The sequence below is a fragment of the Eulemur rufifrons genome, chromosome 8 (genome assembly GCF_041146395.1).
Source record: "Eulemur rufifrons isolate Redbay chromosome 8, OSU_ERuf_1, whole genome shotgun sequence".
Classification (NCBI taxonomy): domain Eukaryota; kingdom Metazoa; phylum Chordata; class Mammalia; order Primates; family Lemuridae; genus Eulemur; species Eulemur rufifrons.
The window spans coordinates 104,013,838-104,038,581 of NC_090990.1; the positions used below are offsets into that span (position 1 = coordinate 104,013,838).

Below are 24,744 nucleotides of genomic sequence, written 5' to 3' on the forward strand. Positions count from 1 at the left end.
ATGACCAGAGTGGGTTGGCAGGTCATGCAGTTTGAAAGTATCTATCCAGGCGATGAAATGTTAGTTTCTCCTCCTTGCTGCTACCACTAATCTTACCAGTATCTCTCTTGGAATGCCCTCATCCTTGGCATTGGGCAGAAGGGGAAACGCTTTCCTCTTTCCTGCCTTGGCAAGGGAAGTAAATATCTTCCCGTCACAAATACTCTACATACCATAATACAAATAGTGACTATTCCCAATCGCTTCCCCAGTTCATTGTTTATATATACTGTAGTGGGGTGAGGAGTGGTAGTTGACAGAGATATGGTTGACTATGCCACCTCCTCATAAGATTGGGAGTAGTTCTGGCCCCAATTGTTGTAGCCTTCTTTAGAATAAAGGGGTCCTTAGTGCCTCGTGTCCTTACTTTGGGACATGACCCCAATTCTGGGCAACAAGGGAAGTTGCACTCAACATCACATTGGGTTCTCATGGCCACCTCCTGGGCTCCTCCTTCCACATGTGCAGATGGAGTGGACAGTAATTACAAGTTCCCGATAAAAGTGTGGTTTTTTTATTAAAAAAAAAAAGTTGTACTAAAATGATCAGATTTTTTAAACAACAAAAACACATGGGTTGACAAAACAGATGTAACAGGTTATTAAAAGGGGACTCTTTCTGTCTCAATTATAGCTACGGCACAAAGGCCAAGATAAAATAGCAGGTACTCTATGTTCCAAAGAGAGACCTCATAACCAAGCATTGCAAAGCAAGTAGCTAAAGACCATTTTTGAGATCTTTAGTTCAATATTCACTTTGAGGGTACAAAAAGGGTTGAGAGTGAAGAGGCAGCAAATTTTTTTAGAGAAAATTGTTGGAACGTTGATATTTTTCCTCTGTACCTTGTGGGAGAAAGAAACGGACTGCTTTCCCTTCAGTCTTTATGTATGTTCCCTGTAGTTTGTGGGACATAGTGGTCTGCTTTTTTGTCATTTTCTCTTGCTTGAATTTCATTTTTAGAGTTTTCTCCCTATTCTTACTGTTTTTGAGTATGTTAAATATTAATATAGTTACCAGTCAGAATTATACAAAAAAGTTATCCTAAGAAGTGTCACCCCTCTCCATCATTCTTTCCATTCCATCCCACCCACATCTTATCCTTGTTACCATTCCTACCTTCTTCCTGTAGGTACTGAATTACATTCACTTCTGGTTTACACTTCTGGGTCTTTTGCACAAGTCAATAATTTTTTTTTTTATTTCATCTTATTGTTATGGGGGATACAGAATTGCAGGTTACATACATTGCCCATGTACCGCCTTTCCCCTCAAGTCAGAGCTCCAGGCGTGTCTGTTCCCCAGATAGTGCGCGTTGCACCCATCATGTAGGTATATATCCTTCCCTTCCCCACCTCCCCCTTCCCGAGTCAGCACCTTCAAGCGTTACCATTCCCCAAATGGTGCGCAATGCACTCATTGTGTAGGCATACACCCATCCCCTCCCCCACCCCCCACCTCAGTCTGATATCTGATTGGTGTCGTTCCCAGATGTGTATTTAGGTGATGATCAGGGAAACCAATTTTCTGGTGAGTACATGTGATGCTTGTTTTTCATTCTTGGGATACTTCACTTAATATAATGGGTTCCAACTCTCTCCAGGAGAACCATAGAGATGTCGTATCTTCATTATTCCTTATAGCTGAGTAATATTCCATGGTATACATATACCACAGCTTACTAATCCAATCATGTATTGATGGGCATTTGGGTTGTTTCCACATCTTTGCTATTGTGAATTGTGCTGCTATAAACATTCGAGTACATGTGTCTTTTTTATTTCTCCTTTTTTTTTTTTTTGTTTGTTTTATTTTTTTTTTTGAGACAGAGTCTCACTCTGTTGCCCAGGCTAGAGTGAGTGCCGTGGCATCAGCCTAGCTCACAGCAACCTCAAACTCCTGAGCTCAAGCGATCCTCCTGTCTCAGCCTCCCGAGTAGCTGGGACTATAGGCATGCACCACCATGCCCGGCTAATTTTTTCTATATATATTTTTAGCTGTCCATATAATTTCTTTCTATTTTTAGTAGAGATGGGATCTCGCTCTTGCTCAGGCTGGTCTCTAACTCCTGAGCTCAAATGATCCACCGGCCTCGGCCTCCCAGAGTGCTAGGATTACAGGCGTGAGCCACCGCGCCCGGCCTTCCTTTTTTTTTTATACCAAGGATAGCAGATTACAGATAATCCTGAATTTTCCTTTTTTCACTTAACAATATATCCTGGGAATTCCTCCTCTTAATCTGAAGTGATATGTTCCTAGATAGCTTCTACACCTTTGTTTTAACAACTGCAAAGTACTCTGTTCTGTGGATAGCCACTCTTCTCACACATTTCTTTCTAATATTTTTTTGCAATTATAAATAATGATACCATGCTTATTCTTTTATATTTTCCTATGAAAATGTATCATCATGGTAAATTCCTAGGAGTGGATTTATTGGGTAAAAAAATAAATGAGTTTGTAGTGTTAGTAGATATTGCTAAATTCTCCTCTGTAATGGTTGTATGATTTTTCATTCCCATCAACAACTAATGAGAATGTCTATTTCTCCACAGCCTTTCCAACAGAATGTATTATCTTTCATAATTTATAATCTTTGTCAATCTGATACATAAGACTATATACTGGTATAGTTTTAATTTGCTTTTCTTGTATTATGAGTGATATTGAAGATCTTTTAATATATTTAAGAGCCGTCAGTTTTTTATAATAGCTTTAGAGAGATATAATTCACTTACCATATAATTGACCCATTTAAAGTGTGCAATTCAATGGTTTTTAGTATATTTATAGAAATGTACAATTACCACCACAATTAATTTTCCTCTTAACCATCACCATATTACCCCCAGCCCTAAGCAACAACTAGTCTACTGTCTCTATATAAGTTCCTCATTCTGGATTTTATAAATGAGATTTTACAAATGGAAAGTATCCAGCCATGGATACATGGATACAATGGCTGGATACTTTCCGGACAGCCTGTATATATATTAATATTTTGTGACTGCCTTCTTTTATTTGGCGTAATGTTTTTATGGTTTATCTGTGTTGTAGCTGGTATCAGTACTTGCTTTATCTCTATGGCTGAATAATATTCCATTGATATATACATACACCACATTTTGTTTACTGACCCATCAGTTTATGGACATTTGCATTGTTTCCAGTTTTTGGCTATTATGAATAATACTACTGTGAACATGAAGTTTTTGTTTGGACATATGTTTTCCTTTATCTTGGGATACACCTAAAAGTAAAATTACTAGGTCATATAGTAACTCTGTCTAATAATTTGAAGAACTACCAGATATTGTTTCACACCTACTAGGGTAGCTGCAATCAAAAAGTCAGATAAGTGTTGGTGAGGATGTGGAGAAATCAGAACCCTCATACACTGTTGGTGGGAATGTAAAATGGTACAGCCACTTTGGAAAGCAATTTGGTAGTCTCTCAAATGATTAAACATTGACTTAACATTTACATATCTACCTCTTTCTATATATCTTACAACAATAATAAAAAGACCAAATAACTAAAGATTTGCAAAAAATTCTTTCTATTTTGTGGGCTGTCTTTTCACTTTCTTGATAGCATCCTCTGAAGCACAAAAGTATTTTTTCTTTGGTTGCTTGTGCTTCTGTTGTCATATCTAAGAATCCATCGCCAAATCGAAGGTCACAATGATTTACCCTTATGTTTTGTTTTGTTTTGGGTTTTTTTTTTTTTTTTTTTTTTGAGACAGAGTCTCATTTTGTTGCCCGGGCTAGAGTGAGTGCCATGGCGTCAGCCTAGCTCAGAGCAACCTCAAACTCCTGGGCTCAAGCGATCCTACTGCCTCAGCCTCCCGAGTAGCTGGGACTACAGGCATGTGCCACCATGCCCGGCTAATTTTTTCTATATATATTTTAGTTGTCCATATAGTTTCTTTCTATTTTTAGTAGAGACGGGGTCTCGCTCTTGCTCAGGCTGGTCTCGAACTCCTGACCTTGAGCGATCCACCTGCCTCGGCCTCCCAGAGTGCTAGGATTACAGGCGTGAGCCACCGCGCCCAGCCTGTTTTGTTTTTTGAGACGGTCTCACTCTGTACTCCAGGCTAGAATGTAGTGGCATCATCATAGCTCACTGCAACCTCAAACTCCTGGGCTCAAGCAACTGTCCTGCCTCAGCCTCCCAAGTAGCTAGGACTACAGGCATGCACCACTACACCCAGCTAGTATTTCTATTTGTTGTAGAGACAAGGTCTCACTCTTGTTCAAGCTGGTCTTGAACTCCTGGCCTCAAGCAATCCTCCTGCCTTGGCCTCCCAAAGTGCTAGGATTATAGGTGTGAGCTACCGAGGCCAGCCCCTATGTTTTCTTCTAAGAGTTTTATAGCTTTGGCTCTTACATTTAGGTTTTTAATCCATTTTGAGTTAATTTTTTTTTTTTTTTTTTTTTTGAGACAGAGTCTCACTCTGTTGCCCGGGCTAGAGTGCCGTGGTGTCAGCCTAGCTCACAGCAACCTCAAACTCCTGGGCTTAAGCAATCCTTCTGCCTCAGCCTCTCGAGTAGCTGGGACTACAGGCATGTGCCACCATGCCCAGCTAATTTTTTCTATATATATTTTTAGTTGTCCAGCTAATTTCTTTCTATTTTTAGTAGAGATGGGGTCTCGCTCTTGCTCAGGCTGGTCTCGAACTCCTGAGCTCAAATGATTCACCCGCTTTGGCCTCCCAGAGTGCTAGGATTACAGGCATGAGCCACCGCGCCCGGCCTTGAATTAATTTTTATATATGATGTGGAAGTAAGGATCCAACTTCATTCTTTTGCATGGGATATCCAGTTTTCCTAGCACCATTTGTTGAAAAGACTACTCTTGCCCTGTTGAATGTTCTTAACACCCTGGTTGGAAAATCACTTGGTCATAGATATGTGGATTTATTTCTGGACTTTCAATTCTATTCCATTGATCTATATGTCTATTCTTATGCCAATATCATACTGTCTTGATTACTTTAGCTTTGTAATAAGTTTTAAAATCGAGATATGTGAGCACTCCAACTTTGTTCATTTTCAAGATTGTTTATGTTATTAAGGGTCCTTTGAGTTTCCATGTGAATTTTAGAAGCAGCTTGCCAACTTTTACAAACAAGATTGCGTTTAATCTGTAGGTCGGTTTGGAGAGTGTTGCCATCTTAACAATATTAAGTCATCTGATCCATGAACATTCGATGTCTTTTCATTTGTTCTTTTGATCTTTTCAATTCCTTTCAACAACATTTTGTGATGTTAGAGAATAACTTTTGCATTGCTATTGCTAAATTTATTCCTATTTTATTTTTTATGTTATTTTAAATGAAATTGCTTTCCTAACAGTTCTATCTTTTATGTAAATTGCCAATTCATATCTTTTATCCCTTTTCCTGTTGGGTGTTTGGTCTTTTCCTCCTCTCAATTTTTAAATACTGTTTATGGACTAGGGATATTAACACTTTATATATGATATATATTGCAAATCTTTTCTCATAGTTTGTCAGTTGTCTTTTGTTTTTGTTTGTGGGTTTTTTTGGCCGTGTAAAATTTTTTAACATAATGCAATTTATCAACTTTTTCTTTTATCACCTCTAAATTTTGAGTTATGATTAGAAAAAATTTCTTTTTTTTTTTTTTTTTTTGAGACAGAGTCTTACTCTGTTGCCCAGGCTAGAGTGAGTGCCGTGGCGTCAGCCTAGCTCACAGCAACCTCAAACTCCTGAGCTCAAGCGATCCTCCTGTCTCAGCCTCCCAAGTAGCTGGGACTACAGGCATGCACCACCATGCCCGGCTAATTTTTTCTATATATATTTTTAGCTGTCCGTATAATTTCTTTCTATTTTTAGTAGAGTTGGGGTCTCGCTCTTGCTCAGGCTGGTCTCGAACTCCTGAGCTCAAACGATCCGCCCACCTCGGCCTCCCAGAGTGCTAGGATTACAGGCGTGAGCCACCGCGCCCGGCCAAGAAAAAATTTCTTTACCTTCAAGTTATAGAATGTACTCATGTTCTTTTCTACTATTTTTATGGTTCCATTTTTTCCCCATTTAGATCCTTGATCCACTGGGAGTTTATTTTAGTGTATGGTATAAAGAATGAGCAATGGTTACCAGCTGGTGGATTGGTTTCTAATTTATGCCTGCAAAGCACTATAGAAAAGAGGTTGGCTGAAGCAACCTATAGCAACACAGAAGAGGGCAGAGTTGGGACTGAACTCAATAAGGAGGATTTTTAAATCTTTAGGGCCAGATATGGACTTTACATATAGGGACCAGCCTGGGGGGCATATAAAAGAAGATCCTGCTCAAGAGGGCTTCCCACAAGGATGAAGTTACCTTAACAGAAAGTGGCTGGAGGTGAACTTGTCAGATTCAGCATTGTAAAGACCCGCCAGAAGAAGGACATCGAGTCTGAGGGAGATCTGCAAGTAGATAACCCTAATGAAGAAATTTCTGAGGAATCCATAAATAGCACATCTTGAGAAAAAGAGCCCTGAATGTCATTCAAGGCTGGAGAGGAATAAAGGGCCAAGCTGGGCCTAGTGGTATGTGCCTGTATTTCCAGCTACTCAGGAGGCTAAGGCTGGAGGATTGCTTGAGCCTAGGGATTTGAGGCCAGCCTATGCAACATAACAAGACCTAATTTCTTTAAAAAAAAAAAAAAAAAAGAAGCCCAATAGATTTGTTTTGAAAAATGGTTTAACAGGTCAGCGGGCCTTTTGGTTACATACACACAAAAGGTAAAGCTAAAATCTTGTTTGGGAAAAAATTAATTAGGATGGTGAGGAGGTAACTGCTCAGTGAAATAATATCAAGAGTTGTGGTCATTATGATACAGAGTTGTACCTCGGCAGGGAATTGCAAGGAGGTGGTCCTAAGACTTAGGAAGAAAGAAAACTGGTCTAGAGCTCCTCCTGATGGCTGAAAACTGTGGGAAGATTGGTAAATATTTGTACCACCCTTAAGGGGTATGTGTGTGTGTGTGTGTGTGTGTGTGTGTGTTTTTATATATTTATACACACACATATATATTATTTATAGATATATTACATTATTCATGTGTCTTGTCCTTTCTACAGTACTCTTTCACAGCAAGGTCATGTGCATTTTTGTGTTCCAAATTGCAGTAGTTTCACATTCTATTAATATTCTTTTGGGCCTACTTCCAAAATATTTCTCAAATCAATTTCCTTCTCTTTTTTACTACTGCCACCTCTATATTCCAGGCCATCAAATGCCAGACTCCTGTAAATACCCTATGATTTCCTGAAAGCACTCCCCTCCATAACCACAAAGTGATCTTTAATAAATATAACTTGATCAGTCATCTGATTAAAATCTTTCTGTAGTTTTCACCATCTTCAACTTCTTCTTCTCTTTTTTTTTCTTTTGAGAGACAGTTTCACTCTGTCACCCAGGCTAGAGTGCAGTAGCATCATCCGAGCTTACTGCAACCTCAAACTCCTGGCCTCAAGCGATCTTCTTGCCTTAGCCTCCTAAGTAGCTGGGACTACAGGTATGTGCCACAACATCCAGCTAATTTTTCTATTTTTAGGGTAGATACCAGGTTTTTTCTTGCTCAGGCTGGTTTCGAACTCCTGAGCTCAAGCAGTCCTCCTGCTTCAGCCTCCCAAGAGTGCTAGCATTACAGGTGTGAGTTACCACGCCCAGCTGTCTTCAACTTCTTAACAGGGCTCCACAGTGTGGTCTAATGTTGTTTCTTACCGCTGTGTCCCTTGTACTTTTTGGTCCACCAAAGCTGGTCTTGTCACAGTTCAATGAATTTTGCATGATTCCGCTTTGCCTTCAAGCCTTTTCTATTAACATTGTCTTTTTACTATTCTCCTCCCTCTATATTCAACTTTTGGGCCTTAGCTTAAATATTAATTCCCAGGGAGATCTAATATTCACTATCGTTTATTATTATTATGTTAATGTCTGCATTTGCTGATAAGATGGTAATCCTCTGAGAGTAGGAAACATCTCTAACTTGTTTTTTTAGCTCTCAAAAGTTTGTGATATATTAGATGTTCAATAAATATCTGTTCAATGAATAAGTGTAGCACTATACCTTGCTACAGTGTGCTGTAAAAATGTCTGTTGAATGAATGAATGAGTTTGAGATGTGGGATTGGCATTGAATTAAGACAAGAAGAGACTACTGGTGATTTAAAAGGAAATAGCGTTAGCAGAGTAGTAAAGAAGAAATCCAGACTTTAGTGGATAAAGCGGGAATGGGCAATGAGAACATGAAGACACTAAGATTGTAAATCATTTATGAGAAGTTCAACTAGGAAAGAAAGAAGAGAAGTAGACTAGCAGCTGAAAGCCTATTGCAGAATCAAGTGAGGGATTCCTTTTCACAGGCAGATTAGAAAAGTATCAGGTGGAATGCTTTTGGTTGCAAGTGACAGAAAAGCCCACTCAAGTGAGATTTAAAAATACATGGAATTTATCAACTCAAGGCTAAAAAGTCCAGAGTGAGGCTAACTTTAGGTATGGTTGAATCTAGAGATTCAAAGTGTTACCAAGATTCTGCCTTTATGTGCCTATGGCTTTTCTCAACCCTGCCTTGCTTCTATGTTGACTTTATTTGCCAGGTTGCCCTACCTTATGGTATCAAGAATGGCTTCAGCAAATTCAAATCTCATATATTCCCCTTACATATCATTCCTTCCCCTCCATTCCAGAGGGAAAAAACAACACTTTTATATCAGTGAGGATTCTTTTTTTTTTTTTAAGCAATAGAAATGGAGTTTCCCTAACTTAAACAGAAAAAATACTTACTGTAAAAAGAGTAGGTTACTCTTAGAAAGAGAACTAGTCTTATAAACAGGCAGAAGCCAGCCATCAGGAACCATAGCCAAAGTCAGCACAGGAAAAGCCTGGTTAGGGCAATGCTGGCATTAGACATTGCCTCCACCGGACATTGCTATTGCTGAGCACTGCTGCTACTGTCATTGCATACTGCTACCACTGGCATGCCTGAATTATAAATTATGTCATCTTTGTGTCACTCAATATTCCAGTCCCTGGCTAGAGCATCTGACTAGTCAAGGCTGAGTCACGTGCCAGCGCCTTAGCTGCCAGGAGGTGAAAGAGGGAATATTTGATCTACGTAGGCTTCTGTAGTAGGAATGAGGTTCTGTCTCCCACAGATTCATATAAAGGAAGAGTTTCCCAAATAGGAAAGACATTTGAATGTTGGGCAGACAAAAAAGGGCAGACATTCATTTTTTTGGTCTTGGCCCCAATCCAGCTATATGCCATTTAAAAAATACCTAAAATTTAAAAACATTGAAAGGTTGAAAATAAAAGGGATAAAAAACATATACTGGGTAAATTCCAACCAAAAGAAAAATGAGGAGTTATATTGATATCAGACAAAATGGACCTTAAGACAAAAAGCATTATTAGGGATAGAGAGGATTAATAGATGATAAGGGGTTCAATTCAGCAGGAAGATATAGCAGTTCTAAATTATATGCACCTAATAATATAGCCTCAAGATAAATAAGAAAACAGAACTGTAGGGAGAATTTGATACAAACCACTGTTATAGTGGCTAGTCAATACACTCTTCTCAAGTGTTAATAGACTAGGCAAAAATCAGTTAAGATTTGAATAATACAATTAACAAGCTTGATTTATCGAACATTTATAGAAACCTTGCACCCTTCACTTAGCAAATTCATACTTTTCCATGTATTGTTTAATCCCATTTGAGTTGTGGCTTTTGGTCATGTGTAACTAAGCATCCTAGTTCCATGTATTAAATTCTTTGTTTTAAATAGCTAGAATGGTTTGTATTCTCTGCAAATAAACCTTTCTTTATATATTTAAAATTTTTTTACATAACAAACTTTACTGTATGCAAATAAACCTTGATTGATACAAATATCAAATTGAGTTTTTCCTAGGAATGCAAGGTTGGTTTACACTAGAAAATCTGTAAATGGCATTTATTATATACAGTATATAGAATAAATGAAAAAAACAAGCAACTACCTCAATCGTTACAGAAAAAGCATTTGATAAAATTCAATACTAATATAAAATACCCTTATTAATATTCTTAGCAAAATAGGGATAGAAGGAAACTCCTTTAATCTGATAAAGAGTATCAATCAAAAATGTATAGCAGGCTGGGCATAGTGGCTTACACCTGTAATCTAGCACTTTAGGAGGCTGAGACAGGAGGATCATTTCAGGCCAGGAGTTCAGACCAGCCCCCGGCGACATATCAAGAACCTGTCTCTATAAAAATAAGAGCAATTAGCTGGGCATGGTGGTGCGCACCTGTAGCTCCAGCTACTCAGGAGAGGCAGGAGGATCACCTGAGCCCAGGAGTGCAAGGGTACAGTGAGCTATGATGGCACCACTGCACTCCAGCCTGGGTGACAGTCTCTAAAAAAGAAATGTGGTATCCAATATAGAATACAAGACCCATGCAAACTCAAGATTATTCATCTAGATACTATACTTCTAGTGTTTGAGATAGGATATATTGAGCCTTAAATGTCAGGGTAAGGAATTTGACTTTATTCTTTCAGGCATAGGGAAAGCATTGAAGGTTTCTGAGCAGATAAACACTTTGAGAGCAGGAGCCATATTTTACTGCATACCCAACTGACTCTAATTGGAATGAAAGTTCTAGGTGTCCTTTCTATTCATGGTATAGTTTCAGTGCCTAGGGGAGGGCTGGCACATTGTAAGCATTTAATACGCCTACATGAATGAATGAATATCTTTATCAGTTCCTGCCACATTGTTCATACACAATTCATGCCAAGAAAGAAGGTAAATTATCAAAGCCATGCTTTAGGAAGATAACTGGCAAGAGTGTGTAAAATGTATTGGAGATAGGAAATAACACATAGGAAATAACACACACCATAGGGCAAAAACGATAGGGAGGAGTTGAAGCAGTCTCAACAAGGGGATACAAGGGGGGCTGGGCACGGTGGCTCACGCCTGTAATCCTAGCACTCTGGGAGGCTGAGGCAGGAGGATCGCTCAAGGTCAGGAGTTCAAGACCAGCCTGAGCAAGAGCGAGACCCCTGTCTCTACTAAAAAATAGAAAGAAATTATCTGGACAACTAAAAATATATAGAAAAAATTAGCTGGGCATGGTGGCGCATGCCTGTAGTCCCAGCTACTTGGGAGGCTGAGGCAGAAGGATTGCTTGAGCCCAGTAGTTTGAGGTTGTTGTGAGCTAGGCTGACGCCATGGCACTCTAGCCAGGGCAAAAGAGCGAGATTTTGTCTCAAAAAAAAAAAAAAAAAAAGAGGAAACATGGGTTAGGATAACAGTAACAGAAAGGAAAGAATGGATGTGAGATTGTGAAAGAGGGTTTGGAACAATTTAGAAATTAAATGGACATATAGTGGGAAGAAGAAGGAAGTGATTAAAAGAAACTCTTGAGCTTGAATTTGGAAAGCTAAAAGAAAAATGTTGCTATTCATAGACTTATTTATTTTAGGAATAGCAAATTATTTTATGGGACTATGATGAATTCAGTTTGAGGTAGGTTGATTTTAAAGGTTTTTTTTTTTTTTTTTTTTGAGACAGAGTCTCACTCTGTTGCCCAGGCTAGAGTGAGTGCCGTGGCGTCAGCCTAGCTCACAGCAACCTCAAACTCCTGAGCTCAAGCGATCCTCCTGTCTCAGCCTCCCGAGTAGCTGGGACTACAGGCATGCACCACCATGCCCGGCTAATTTTTTCTATATATATTTTTAGCTGTCCATATAATTTCTTTCTATTTTTAGTAGAGATGGGGTCTCACTCTTGCTTAGGCTGGTCTCGAACTCCTGAGCTCAAATGATCCGCCCACCTCGGCCTCCCAGAGTGCTAGGATTACAGGCGTGAGCCACCTTGCCCGGCCTGATTTTAAAGGTATTGATACAACATACGTAGGAGGCAGAAAAGTGGGACTGGAATTTAAGAGTAAAGAAGAGCAAGATCAGGCCGGGCGCGGTGGCTCACGCCTGTAATCCTAGCACTCTGGGAGGCCGAGGCGGGTGGATTGCTCAAGGTCAGGAGTTCGAGACCAGCCTGAGCGAGACCCCGTCTCTACTAAAAATAGAAAGACATTATATGGACACCTAAAAATCTATATAGAAAAAATTAGCCGGGCATAGTGGCGCATGCCTGTAGTCCCAGCTACTCGGGAGGCTGAGGCAGTAGGATCGCTTAAGCCCAGGAGTTTGAGGTTGCTGTGAGCTAAGCTGACGCCACGGCACTCACTCTAGCCTGGGCAACAAAGTGAGACTCTGTCTCAACAAAAAAAAAAAAAAAAAAAAAAAAAAAAAAGAAGAGCAAGATCTTTGGAGTTGAGTGTCACCCAAGGATAGGATAATTGAAATCACAGTAGATGAGGTGGCCAAAGGAGAATTAGAGACAAGGGAATATCTGCATTTATGGAGAAAAGAGGTCAAGGAGCCACAGGTGAAATAGTTATTAATACAAGTAGGAAAACAAGAGTGAGGGTCATGAAATTGAAGAGATGAGAAAATTTCAAGGAGGAGGTTTGTCAACAGCCTCAAATGCTACAGAAAGATTGAAAACCTTCAATATCTGGAAACTGGAAAGCATTGAATCATCTTTGATTCTTCTAATGTAATTAAATTTGAATTCCTGAATGTTTAATCAAAGGTCCTTTAGTTTACTTATAATCAGACTTCCACTGATAGCTGCCAAATTCCAATTAGCTAGTTTGGCTCCTGTTAAGCTTATATCTTTCCTTCTTCCTCCTCAAAAAGTAAAATACATTCTTATTAGGAAAAAAAAAGGCTGATATTGTTTTAGTTCTAAGTATGCCATATATATTCTTGGTTTTTATTAATATTTTCATGTGCACAGATCTAGGTTTGGTAGGGCCTAAAGTTTATACAATCTGAATGTCTCTCTTGAAGAAAAATAAAAGATTTTAAATACAAAATTAGGTAAAAAAGTTTTTTAAATGGGAACAAAAGTCAGAACAATTTATTGAAGCTTTGGATATTGTTTCCTTTCTTTGCGACCTCTTAGGCAATATAACTTTTCTTGAGAAATACACTATAAAAAATGGTAAATCCAAAATCTGTTTCACAAAGAGAAACCTGTCTTAGAATTGTTGTTTTAGTGGCTTTTAAGGTTCCTGTTTTGTTTGAGATGAGTAGCAGCACTGCTCAGAAAAAGTAGGGAAAAGAAGGTATGGCATGAAGCTATTGATTTATGTTGAATTTGGTCCTGCTCACAATTCACAATTTTTTTTTTTTTTTGAGACAGAGTCTCACTCTGTTTGCCCAGGCTAGAGTGCCGTAGCGTCAGCCTAGCTCACAGCAACCTCAAATTCCTGGGCTTAAGCAATCCTTCTGCCTCGGCCTCCCGAGTAGCTGGGACTACAGGCATGTGCCACCATGCCCAGCTAATTTTTTCTATATATATTTTTAATTGTCCAGATAATTTCTTTCTATTTTTTAGTAGAGACGGGGGTCTCACTCTTGCTCAGGCTGGTCTTGAACACCTAACCTCGAGCAATCCTCCTGCCTCGGCCTCCCAGAGTGCTAGGATTACAGGCGTGAGCCACCAAGCCTGGCTGCACAATTTACAATTGCAAAGATGTGGAAACAATCCAAGTGCCCATCAATACATGAGTGGATTAATAAAATGTGGTATATATATATATATATATATATATACCATGATATATATATATACCACGGAGTACTACTCAGCTATAAGAAACAATGGTGATATAGCGCCTCTTGTATTTTCCTGGATAGAGCTGGAACCCATTCTACTAAGTGAAGTATTCCAAGAATGGAAAAATAAGCACCACATGTACTCACCATCAAATTGATTTCACTGATCAACACCTAAGAGCACATATAGGAATTACAGGTGTCAGGCAGATGGGAGGGGGGCAGGGGATGGGTGTATACATACATAATGAGTGCAAGCTCTGACTGGGGGCAGGGGAGATGTAGGGCAATATATGTAACCTAAACTTTTGTACCTCCATAATATGCTGAAATAAAAAAAATTTGGTCCTGCTAAAGTAAGAAACAGAATAACAGCATTTGCAAATCTTCAGCAAAGTCAGTTTCTCTTTCACTTCCAGAAAGATCAATCACTTCCTCCTTTCCATGTGTTCTCTTCCCAAATCACTTCATTCTTCCCACATGGAGTGCCCTACCATTCTTGAAAAAAACCCAAAACACTAAAAAGATAGTTTTTCTTTCCTGGCCATAAATTTAGTCTTAAGAGAGGTGATGGTGAAGAAATGCAAGAATGAAGATTTCTTACTATAATTCCTAAAATCAAAGACATTCTCTGGCTAATAGGACTAATCAGATGTCCCCCCAAACTTGCCTCAAAAAGAGACTATGCCTAAGACATCCCTTCTCAGATGAAAGTTTCACTTTTCCAAACAAGTTTTTCTAACAAAAAAAAAGAAAGCTCTTAAGCTGAAGCTGGAGGTTCCCTTGAGCCCAGAGGTTCCCTTGAGCCCAGGAGTTCAAGTACAACCTGGGCAACATAATGAGACTTCTGTCTCTTAAAGTCTCTTAAAAAAAAAAAAAAACCAGACAAACAAACAAACAAACAAAAAAAACCCCTCTTACTTCCTTCAGTCATTTCTCCTCCATTTCCCACGTTCATAGGAAGGTGCTATTAAACTCACAATTGTTCGAAATTTTCCCAGTGAAAACTCCAAAAGGAAGGCAATATGGATAGTTATTTACCTTTTAAGAGAGTGATATCCGAGGCTGGATTTGGCTGTTACCAGGGCAGTCTCCTACTCAAGCACATCTCTTGGCAGCCTCTCCTCTTTTTATCAACCCCCATTACAAAAGGAGAGTGGTTGGTAGCTCACTCACTTCCCCACTCCCACACTGAACTCAGAAGCTTCATGAATAGTTCAACTAAAACAAGATCAAGTTTCAGACACTCCCATAGTGAGTAAGAAAATGATCCTCCTAGATTAAATTGGAGCCTAGATCAGTGGAGGAATATTTCCACAACTCTGCCAGAGCTGGGGCAGCCACTGTTAATAGCTCAGGTAATAATTTCTAAGTAGGATCACATGGGTGGTAGAGGATGGATCATTAGCCAGCTTTTGGGTCTCTCTGGATTAGCTGCATTACCTGGGAACTTGTTAGAAATGCAAACTTTTGGACCCCTATCCTGGCCTTAATGAATAAGAAACTCTGGGAGTGTTGGCATTTGTGTTTGTGTTTTTTAAGTGACAGGGTCTTGGTATGTTGCTTAGGCTCTGCAGTGCAGTGGCTATTCACAGGCATGATCATCATGCACTACAGCCTAGAACTCGGCTCCAGCCATTCTCCTGCCTCAGCCTCCTGAGTAGCTGGGACTACAGAGAAGCACCACCATGCCCTGTGGCATCTGTGTTTTAACCAGCTCCTCTAGGTGATTGTGATGTACACTCAAATGTGAGAACTACTTGTCAACAGGATTAGTGAAGCTTTAAATTTTTTCCCCCTTTTCTTAAAAGAATTTACTTGAGACATTTGAATCAAAAGTCAAAACTATTTCACTTAGCATTTGTTATTATACATGTTCATAAATACCTCCAATGGAAAATTTACTATTTTCTTGAAGGTTTTATTTTGTTCATATTTGGTTCATTGGAAACATTTCTGAAGGACATCTATATGTGTGAATGTATGCTTATAAATATACAGAATATTTCTGGAGGGAAACAGGGCTTCAAGAGAGATTGGGGTCTGATATTGTACCATGTGCATATTAGCTACTAAAAAAAATTTTTCAGGCTGGGCACAATGGCTCACGCCTGGAATCCTGGCACTCTCAGCCTGAGCAAGAGTGAGACCTCCATCTCTGCTAAAAAAAAAAAAAAAAAAAAAAAAAATAGAAAAATTAGCCAGGCATTGTGACTTGCGCCTGTAGTCCCAGCTGCTCTGGAGGCTGAGGCAGGAGGATCCCTTCAGCCCAGGAGTTTGAAGTTGCAGTGAGCTAGGATGATGCCACTGCATTCTACCTAGGGAGACAGAGTGAGACTCTGTCTCGGGGGGGGGGGGGGGGGGGGGGGGGGAAGGAAATTGAAACTCACTCTCCCTTCAAAAAAAGAGAAAAAAATTTTTTCAAGTAATTTTTCAAAATATAATATTATCACACCTTTAAAAAGTAACTCTCATGAAAGATGTGCTATACTTAATAAATATTTACTGAATACCTACTACGTTTTAATCACTGTGCTAGATGCTGGGGATAGAATAGAGAATGAGGTATAGTTCTAGCCCTCAAACTTGTATTTTCCTAAATAATAATAACTACAACAATCAAAAATATTTTCAGTTCCCAAGTTTCTTGCCCTTGAGGTAAAGGTAATATCTATTTCTTTCTAGGGTAGGGAAAACTAAAACAAAACCAGACTTTGGGGCTCATTATAATAGCTACCATTGATTTAGTGATGGACCTTTAAAAATTGTCATATGTTTTTGCTTTTTATAATTATAAATTTGATATAAAGTCATATCACATTCATTATAGAAAAACATACCAAAAGACAAAAATCTCCTATTAAACCTACCCTCCAGAAGTATATTGTTAACAGTTTGGCAGTTTTCTCCAGCTTTAATTTCTGTATTTGTTCTAATTATATTATTTTTTAAAAATCTTATGCTTTTTTCATTTAACAGTATATCTTGGACATCTTTACATTTTAGTATATATACATCCACTTCATTCTTTTTAACGGCTGCTGAGCACTTGAGTATTACATTTTCACTACTGGTGGGCATTTGGGTTGTTTCAAACTTCTTATTAAACCAACATTGCGGCCGGGCGCGGTGGCTCACGCCTGTAATCCTAGCACTCTGGGAGGCCGAGGCGGGTGGATCGCTCGAGGTCAGGAGTTCGAGACCAGCCTGAGCAAGAGCGAGACCCCCGTCTCTACTAAAAATAGAAAGAAATTATATGGACAACTAAAATATATATATACAAAAAATTAGCTGGGCATGGTGGCGCATGCCTGTAGTCCCAGCTACTCGGGAGGCTGAGGCGGTAGGATCGCTTAAGCCCAGGAGTTTGAGGTTGCTGTGAGCTAGGCTGACGCCACAGCACTCACTCTAGCCCGGGCAACAGAGCGAGACTCTGTCTCAAAAAAAAAAAAAAAAACAAAACCAACATTGCAATGACTATCCTTGTACATATTTCCCTAGGCACTTGTAGACATGTTTTTGTGGGATAAATTCCTCAAAAAATTGCAAACAGCCTGGGTGCAGTGATTCATGCCTATAATCTCAGCACTTTGGGAGGCCAAGGCAGGAGGATTGCTTGAGGCCAGGAGTTTGAGACCAGCCTGGACATCATAGTGAGGCCCTATCTCTACAAAAAAAATAGAAAAATTAGCCTGGCATGGTGGTGCAAGCCTGTAGTCCCAGCTACTTGGGAGGCTGAGGCAGGAGGAACACTTGAGCCCAAGAGATCGAAACTGCAGTGAGCTATGATCATGCCACTACACTCCAGCCTGGGTGACAGAGTAAGACCCCATCTCTTAAAAAGAAAAAAAAAAAAAGAAAGAAAGAAAAACAGAAACACTAGGTTGTAGGATATGCACACTTAGAATTTTAATAGATATTGCCAAAGTATACACTAAAAAGGTTTAGCAATTTACACTCCCATCTTATAGGCATGAAAGTGCTTGTTTTTTCACAGCTTCACAAATATATATTACTCTCAATTGCTGAAATATTTGTTCAGCTAATTGGCTAAAAACAATGTCTCAGTTTTTAAAAACACTGTCTTTCTCTAATTACTATAGTATTTGAGTCCCTTGTTTGTACATATTTTGCAGATTGCCTTACCTATCCTTTTCCCTTTTGATTGAGCTATTAATTTTTACTTATTGATTTGAAGGTGTGTATCGATCTACAAATATATGGAAATATATATAAAAAAGTATATACACACAGATATATTTAAAAATATTTTTACTTATTTATAACTTTTTGCAATATATGTTGTTCCCAGTGCCTATCCTCTGCTGCTCCCATTCCTTTACTTTTGAATCTGCACTCTATCAACATCAGCTTCCAGAATTCAACCTCTCTTCTCAGCCCAATAACTTCTGGCTTCACTTGTTTCCCAAACCAATCTCATCCCCTTCCACAGACTTTTAAACTGTGCTTCTTTTGCAGCTCTAGAATCTTCCCTCTCTAAGATACTGATCTAATCTGTCCATCAGTTCTCCAATTGTGGGTAAACTGCTCTGTTTACTTTCTTTCTTCAGGCTTCTGAGGATTGACAAGAAAGTATTAACAATGCTATGTAGTTTCATGAACATTTATGCCTTCTAACCTTGTCTAGGTCCTCAGAGCATTCAACAATCTTTTTATTCATATCTAGTTGACCTCCCAACCAATTGCCTACAGCTGTACAGGTACACCCAACCCTATTTCTACCTCTTATTCTCAGCAGAAGTTTCATTTATTAATTTTATTTGAGAATCAAAATCATGACACAGGTTGTTAACTTCCCTTTCTTCTACTTCAATATATCTACACATTTTTGTAAAAGAGTGCCTTGGTTTCTGAGAATAACACTTCCCACACGCTGCCCTAACTCTATCTTCTTTTCTCTCCTAGGACCAGTTTTGTTTTCTTAGGCACATATATTTACTTGCATTTTTAATTTGTCCCCTTCCACAAGCTCAGTGTATCGCCATATTTTACTATTTCCAACCCTATCCTATACCCTGACCCAGCTACCATTTGATTACTTTCTCGTCATTGCCATGTTTCTTGAAAAAAAGCTGCCTCTACTTACGCCCTTTCTACTCACTTCTCACCCATTTGTAATTTGGTTTCCATTCCTTAGATTTGTTCATCCATCCTAATCCTCCTTAACATCTCTGAACACATGATGCTGTTGCCCAAACTCTTTTATCTTGAAACTCCTTTGGCTTCCATTGCCCTACTCTTTCCACATTATCTCTTCATCTGCAACAGAATTTCTTCAGGCATTTTTTGTGTCCTTTTTCTTGTCTCTTTTAAGTTTAGTGCTGTCATCCTCTACAATCGTAATGTTTCTTGCAGTTGATGAATGAGTTTAGGTGTAGTCCCATCTCGCTGTGGGGCAGGTGCCCTATGATTTCATATGCTTAATAAGCATTTTTATCTGGCTGTCCCACCAATCAATCCAACAACTGAACTTTTTTTTTTTTTTTTTTTTGAGACAGAGTCTCACTCTGTTGCCCAGGCTAGAGTGCTGTGGCATCAGCCTAGCTCATAGCAACCTCAAACTCCTGGGCTCAAGCGATCCTCCTGCCTCAGCCTCCCAAGTAACTGGGACTACAGGCATGTGCTGCCATGCCTGGCTAATTTTTTCTATATATATTTTTAGTTGTCCATATAATTTCTTTCTATTTTTTAGTAGAGACGGGGTCTCGCTCTTGCTCAGGCTGGTCTCAAACTCCTGAGCTCAAATGATCCACCCGCCTTGGCCTCCCAGACTGCTAGGATTACAGGCGTGAGCCACCGTGCATGGCCTGAACTTCTTTTTTAAAAAATTTATTTTTAGCGGGACATGGTGGCTCATGCCTGTAATCGTAGCACTTTGGGAGGCTGAGGTAGGAGGATTGCTTGAGGTCAGGAGTTTGAGACCAGCTTGAGCAAGAGCGAGAACCCATCTCTACAAAAAATTTAAAAAAAATTAGCTGGGCGTGGTGTTGAGTGGCTGTAGTCCCAGCTACTTGGAAGGCTGAGGCAGGAGGATTACTTGAGCCCAGGAGTTTGAGGTTGCAGTGAGCTATGATGATGCCACTGCACTCTAGCCCAGGCAACAAAGAGAGACTTTGTCTCAAAAAAAACCCAAACAAAAACAAAAAAATTATTTTTAATTATTATCTATACATAATAGCTGTACATATTTATGGGGTACATGTGATATTTTGGCATAAACATACAATGTTTAATGATTAAATCATGATAATTGGGGTATCCATCACCTCAAGCATTTATCATTTCTTTGTATTAGGAACATTCCAATTCTACTCTTTTAGTTGTTTTGAAATGTACAGGAAATTATTGTTTTGTTTTGTTTTTTTCTTTTAGACAACATCTCACTCTGTTGCCCAGGCTGTGGCAGTGCAATGGCCTGATTATAACTAACTGCAATCTCAAACTCCTGGGTTTAAGCAATTCTCTTTCTTCTTCTGCTCCTCCTGAGTAGCTGGGACTACAGGCATGCACCAACATATCCAGCTAGTTCTTTTTCAGTTTTGTAGAGATAAAGTCTCATTATGTTGCCAGGCTGGTCTCAAACTCCTGGCCTCAAGCAATCCTCCCACCTCAGCCTCCCAAAGTGCTGGGATTACAGGTATGAGCCACAATGCCCAAACTAATTATTGTTAACTATAGCCCTATTGTGCTACTGAACACCAGATCTTATTCCCCACTACCCTTTCCAGCTTCTAGTAACCATCATTGTACTCTCTATCTCCATGAGTTCACTTTTTTCTTTTTAACTCCCACATATTGTTGAGAACATGTGATATTTGTCTTTCTGTGCCTGACTTACTTCACTTAACATTATGTCCTCCAGTTCCATCCATGTTGTTGCAAATGACAGGATTTCGTTCTTTTTAATGGTTGAATAATATTTCGTTGTGTATAGGTACTACATTTGGTTTATCCATTCATCTGTTGATGGACACTTAGGTTGATTCCCTATCCTGGCTATTGTGAATAGTGCTGCCATAAACATTGGAGTGCAGATATCTCTTAAATATACTGATTTCCCTTCTTTTGGATATATACCCTGCAATGGGATGCTGGATCATATGGCAATTCTATTTTTAGTTTTCTGAGGAACCTCCATACCGTTCTCCATAGTGGCTGTACTAGTTTACCTTTCCACCAACAGCATACAAGTGTTCCCCTTCTCCACATCCTCACAACTGAACTTCAGCTGAACAAATATGAACTTCCACTTAGCTCCTGTCTCTGTTATTGATATCCCAAAGCCTTCTTTGGCATCACAGCTTCCTTTCATTCCATATTCAATTACATGGCAGACCTTGTTGATTATTTTGTCACAACAGTATTTTTTGCGATCATTTTCTTTCTTTCTTTCTTTTTTTTTTTTTTGAGACAGCATCTCACTCAGTTGCCCGGGCTAGAGTGCTGTGGCATCAGCCTTGCTCACAGCAACCTCAGACTCCTGGGCTCAAGCGATCCTCCTGCCTCAGCCTCCCGAGTAGCTGGGACTACAGGCATGCGCCACCATGCCCGGCTAATTTTTTCTGTATATATTTTTAGTTGTCCATATAATTTATTTCTATTTTTAGTAGACACGGGGTCTTGCTCTTGCTCAGGCTGGTCTTGAACTCCTGAGCTCAAACAATCCACCCGCCTCGGCCTCCCAGAGTGCTAGGATTACAGGCGTGAGCCACCGCGCCCGGCCTGCGATCATTTTCTTTTCAGTTTCATTGGTGTATGTCAAGTCCTTGTGGATTTCCTGGTTCTAGTATAATATTTCCCCTATCAAAAATAGCCTGGATCGGTGTCCCTTAAAATTTTAACCTCCAGGAATAGGGTTACCAGATAAAATATGAATCATTCTTTAGTATAAATATGTCCTATGCAACATTTGGAACATACTTATACTAAAAAATTATGTATTGTTTATCCAAAAATTCAAATTGAACTGGCCTACCTATATTTTTATTTGCTAAATCTGGCAAACATATCCAGGGACACTTAATAAACCTTTGGAGGTTGGTCAAAGTGCAGTGGTCTTTATAACTGATTGATCACAACCAGTTACAGATTTCTTTGTTCCTTCTCCACTCCCACTGCTTCACTTGACTAGATTTAAAAACAAACAAACAAAAAAAAACGGAAACAAAAAACCAAACCCCTCACTGCAAAAAAACTTTGGCTTATCTGCAGACTACCATTCAAAGTAATTTAACAACCAGTTTATCAAAATGATTATGATAACAGAAAAACTTATAATAGTTTAAAATTAATAGTAAAAAAATTAATAGTAACTTTAATATAGTTAAGCTTAATAATAGTAACTTCAATATAGTTAAGCTAAAATGTGTATGAAAATATGTAGATCAGGCTTCACATTTCATTTCTTAATTTTTATCTCTACCAAAATTAGAAAATCTGAATTTACAATGAGTTTGTCAGATATGGCAAGGAGTTTGGATGGCTACCAGATAATTCTGAATAGGTGGAGCTAACAAGGGTCTATTACCATGGAAAGTTTCTAATTAAAAACAGCTTTCAGGCCGGGCGCGGTGGCTCACGCCTGTAATCCTAGCACTCTGGGAGGCCGAGGTGGGCGGATCGTTTGAGCTCAGGAGTTCGAGACCAGCCTGAGGAAGAGCGAGACCCCACCTCTACTAAAAATAGAAAGAAATTATATGGACAGCTAAAAATATATATAGAAAAAATTAGCCGGGCATGGTGGCGCATGCCTGTAGTCCCAGCTACTCGGGAGGCTGAGACAGGAGGATCGCTTGAGCTCAGGAGTTTGAGGTTGCTGTGAGCTAGGCTGACGCCACGGCACTTACTCTAGCCTGGGCAACAGAGTGAGACTCTGTCTCAAAAAAAAAAAAAAAAAAACAGCTTTCAGTAGTTTGTCAGATTCTAAGCAGAAGAGCATGGAGTAACCTCAAAAGTTGAATGTTTCAACCTGGGAGAAAGCACGAGTTGTATTCAGTTTCATTGGGTGCATTCAGCTCTGGGAAGCATTTCCCCCCATTCTGTTGCAACATTTGGATGTGGTTTAGAGTATATTCAATAATGTGTCACTCATTGTTTTTCTCTGAAGAAGGAAATTATCATGTGTTGGGAAATAATAAACTCTTGGCAGTCAAGGCATTTGCATCACAATCTGGTTTTCTTACAAAATCCTGATACTTTGTTCTTAACATTAAAAATCTTAGCTTTTGGCCGGGCGCGGTGGCTCACGCCTGTAATCCTAGCACTCTGGGAGGCCGAGGTGGGCGGATCGTTTGAGCTCAGGAGTCCGAGACCAGCCTGAGCAAGAGCGAGACCCCATCTCTACTAAAAATAGAAAGAAATTATATGGACAGCTAAAAATATATAGAAAAAATTAGCCGGGCATGGTGGTGCATGCCTGTAGTCCCAGCTACTCGGGAGGCTGAGACAGGAGGATCGCTTGAGCTCAGGAGTTTGAGGTTGCTGTGAGCTAGGCTGACGCCACGGCACTCACTCTAGCCTGGGCAACAGAGTGAGACTCTGTCTCAAAAAAAAAAAAAAAAAAAAAAAATCTTAGCTTTGCAATCTGCCATCTGCCATGAAACTGCCACCAAGATGTTAATAGATTTTTGCCAAAACTCTTACGGGAAAGACCATCACTCTTGAGGTTGAACCCTCCAATACAATAGAGGATGTGAAGGCCTTCGCGGATAAGAAAGAAATTTTTCCTGATCAGCAAAGACTGATCTTTGCTGGCAAGCAACTGGAAGATGGATGTACTTTGACTGCAACATTCAAAAAGAGTCCACTCTTCATTTTATGTTGAGATTTCACGGTGGTGCTAAGAAAGGAAAGGAGTCGTACACCACCCTCAAAAATAATAAATGTAAGAGAAAGAAGGTTATGCTGGCTGTCTTGAAATACTGTAAGATGGATGAAAATGGCAAAATTAGTTGCCTTTGTCGAGAGTGCCTATCAGATGAATGTGATGCTGGAGTTTTTCTAGCCAGCCACATTGCCGAATATTACTGTGGCATTATTGTGGCCTGACCTATTGCTTTAACAAATCAGAAGATAAGTAATCATGTGTGGGTTAATAAAAGATATGAACTAAAAACAAAAGAAAAACAATCCCAAACCATGGCATTTAGAACTTCAAATAATAAGTTCAAGTTAATGAAAATACTGCTCACATAAGCCATTTGAGCAAGCCCACTTGAAAGAATAAAAATGGTTTCTGTTAGTATTATCTATAGCATAAAAAAGGGATTTTTACTTCAGCCTTTATTAAAAAACTTGTGACAGCCTCTTCCCTATTACTGGCCTCCATACTTCATTGTGGAAAAATCACCTATTTACCTATTTCTTTTCAAAGATTATGCTCATTGGCTGGCATTTTACTATATTTATGGTTTGTACTAATTTGTTCCATGTTGAATCAAAATCAGGAGAAATTTTTGTTATTTTTATTTTTAGAGCTGCGATCTCACTATGTTGCTTAGGCTGGCCTCTAGCTCCTGGGCTCAAGTGATCCTCCCACCTTAGAGTCCAGAGTAGCTGGAGTAAGCTTGCACCATTGTGCCCAGCCAGGAGAAACATTTTTTGACCACTTACTGTTCTCTGAATAAAATAGAAAGTGGACTGACATCTTATTTATTGTAGGAACAATGTCCTTCAGCATCCAAAGCTACAACTCCATCAGTTTTGATCCCAAAATATCTTTTTCAGACTGTCTCATACCTGACAAAATAATTATCTAAATGAGAAATGTCTTCTGCTGTAATTTGAATTTTTAATGAGAGTCCAAACAGGAAGTTTCTGTTCATTTTTCTTTATGTACTGCATATATGCTGCAAGCTGATGCATATTGTGTACATCAGCAGTGTCCACTCTTAAGGCAAACAACTGTTAGCAGGTACAGGTCTAATATTGCCATTTCATGTTGTACACTATGATTCTGAATGATATTTGATAAAGAATTTTGCCAATAGCTTG

The 24,744-nt window shown here is 39.3% G+C and overlaps 1 pseudogene; it reads left to right on the forward strand.

Moving 5' to 3' along the window:
* Positions 1–23,831, forward strand: LOC138390374 (ubiquitin-ribosomal protein eS31 fusion protein-like; annotated as a pseudogene).
* Positions 23,832–24,744: the final 913 nt, after the last annotated feature.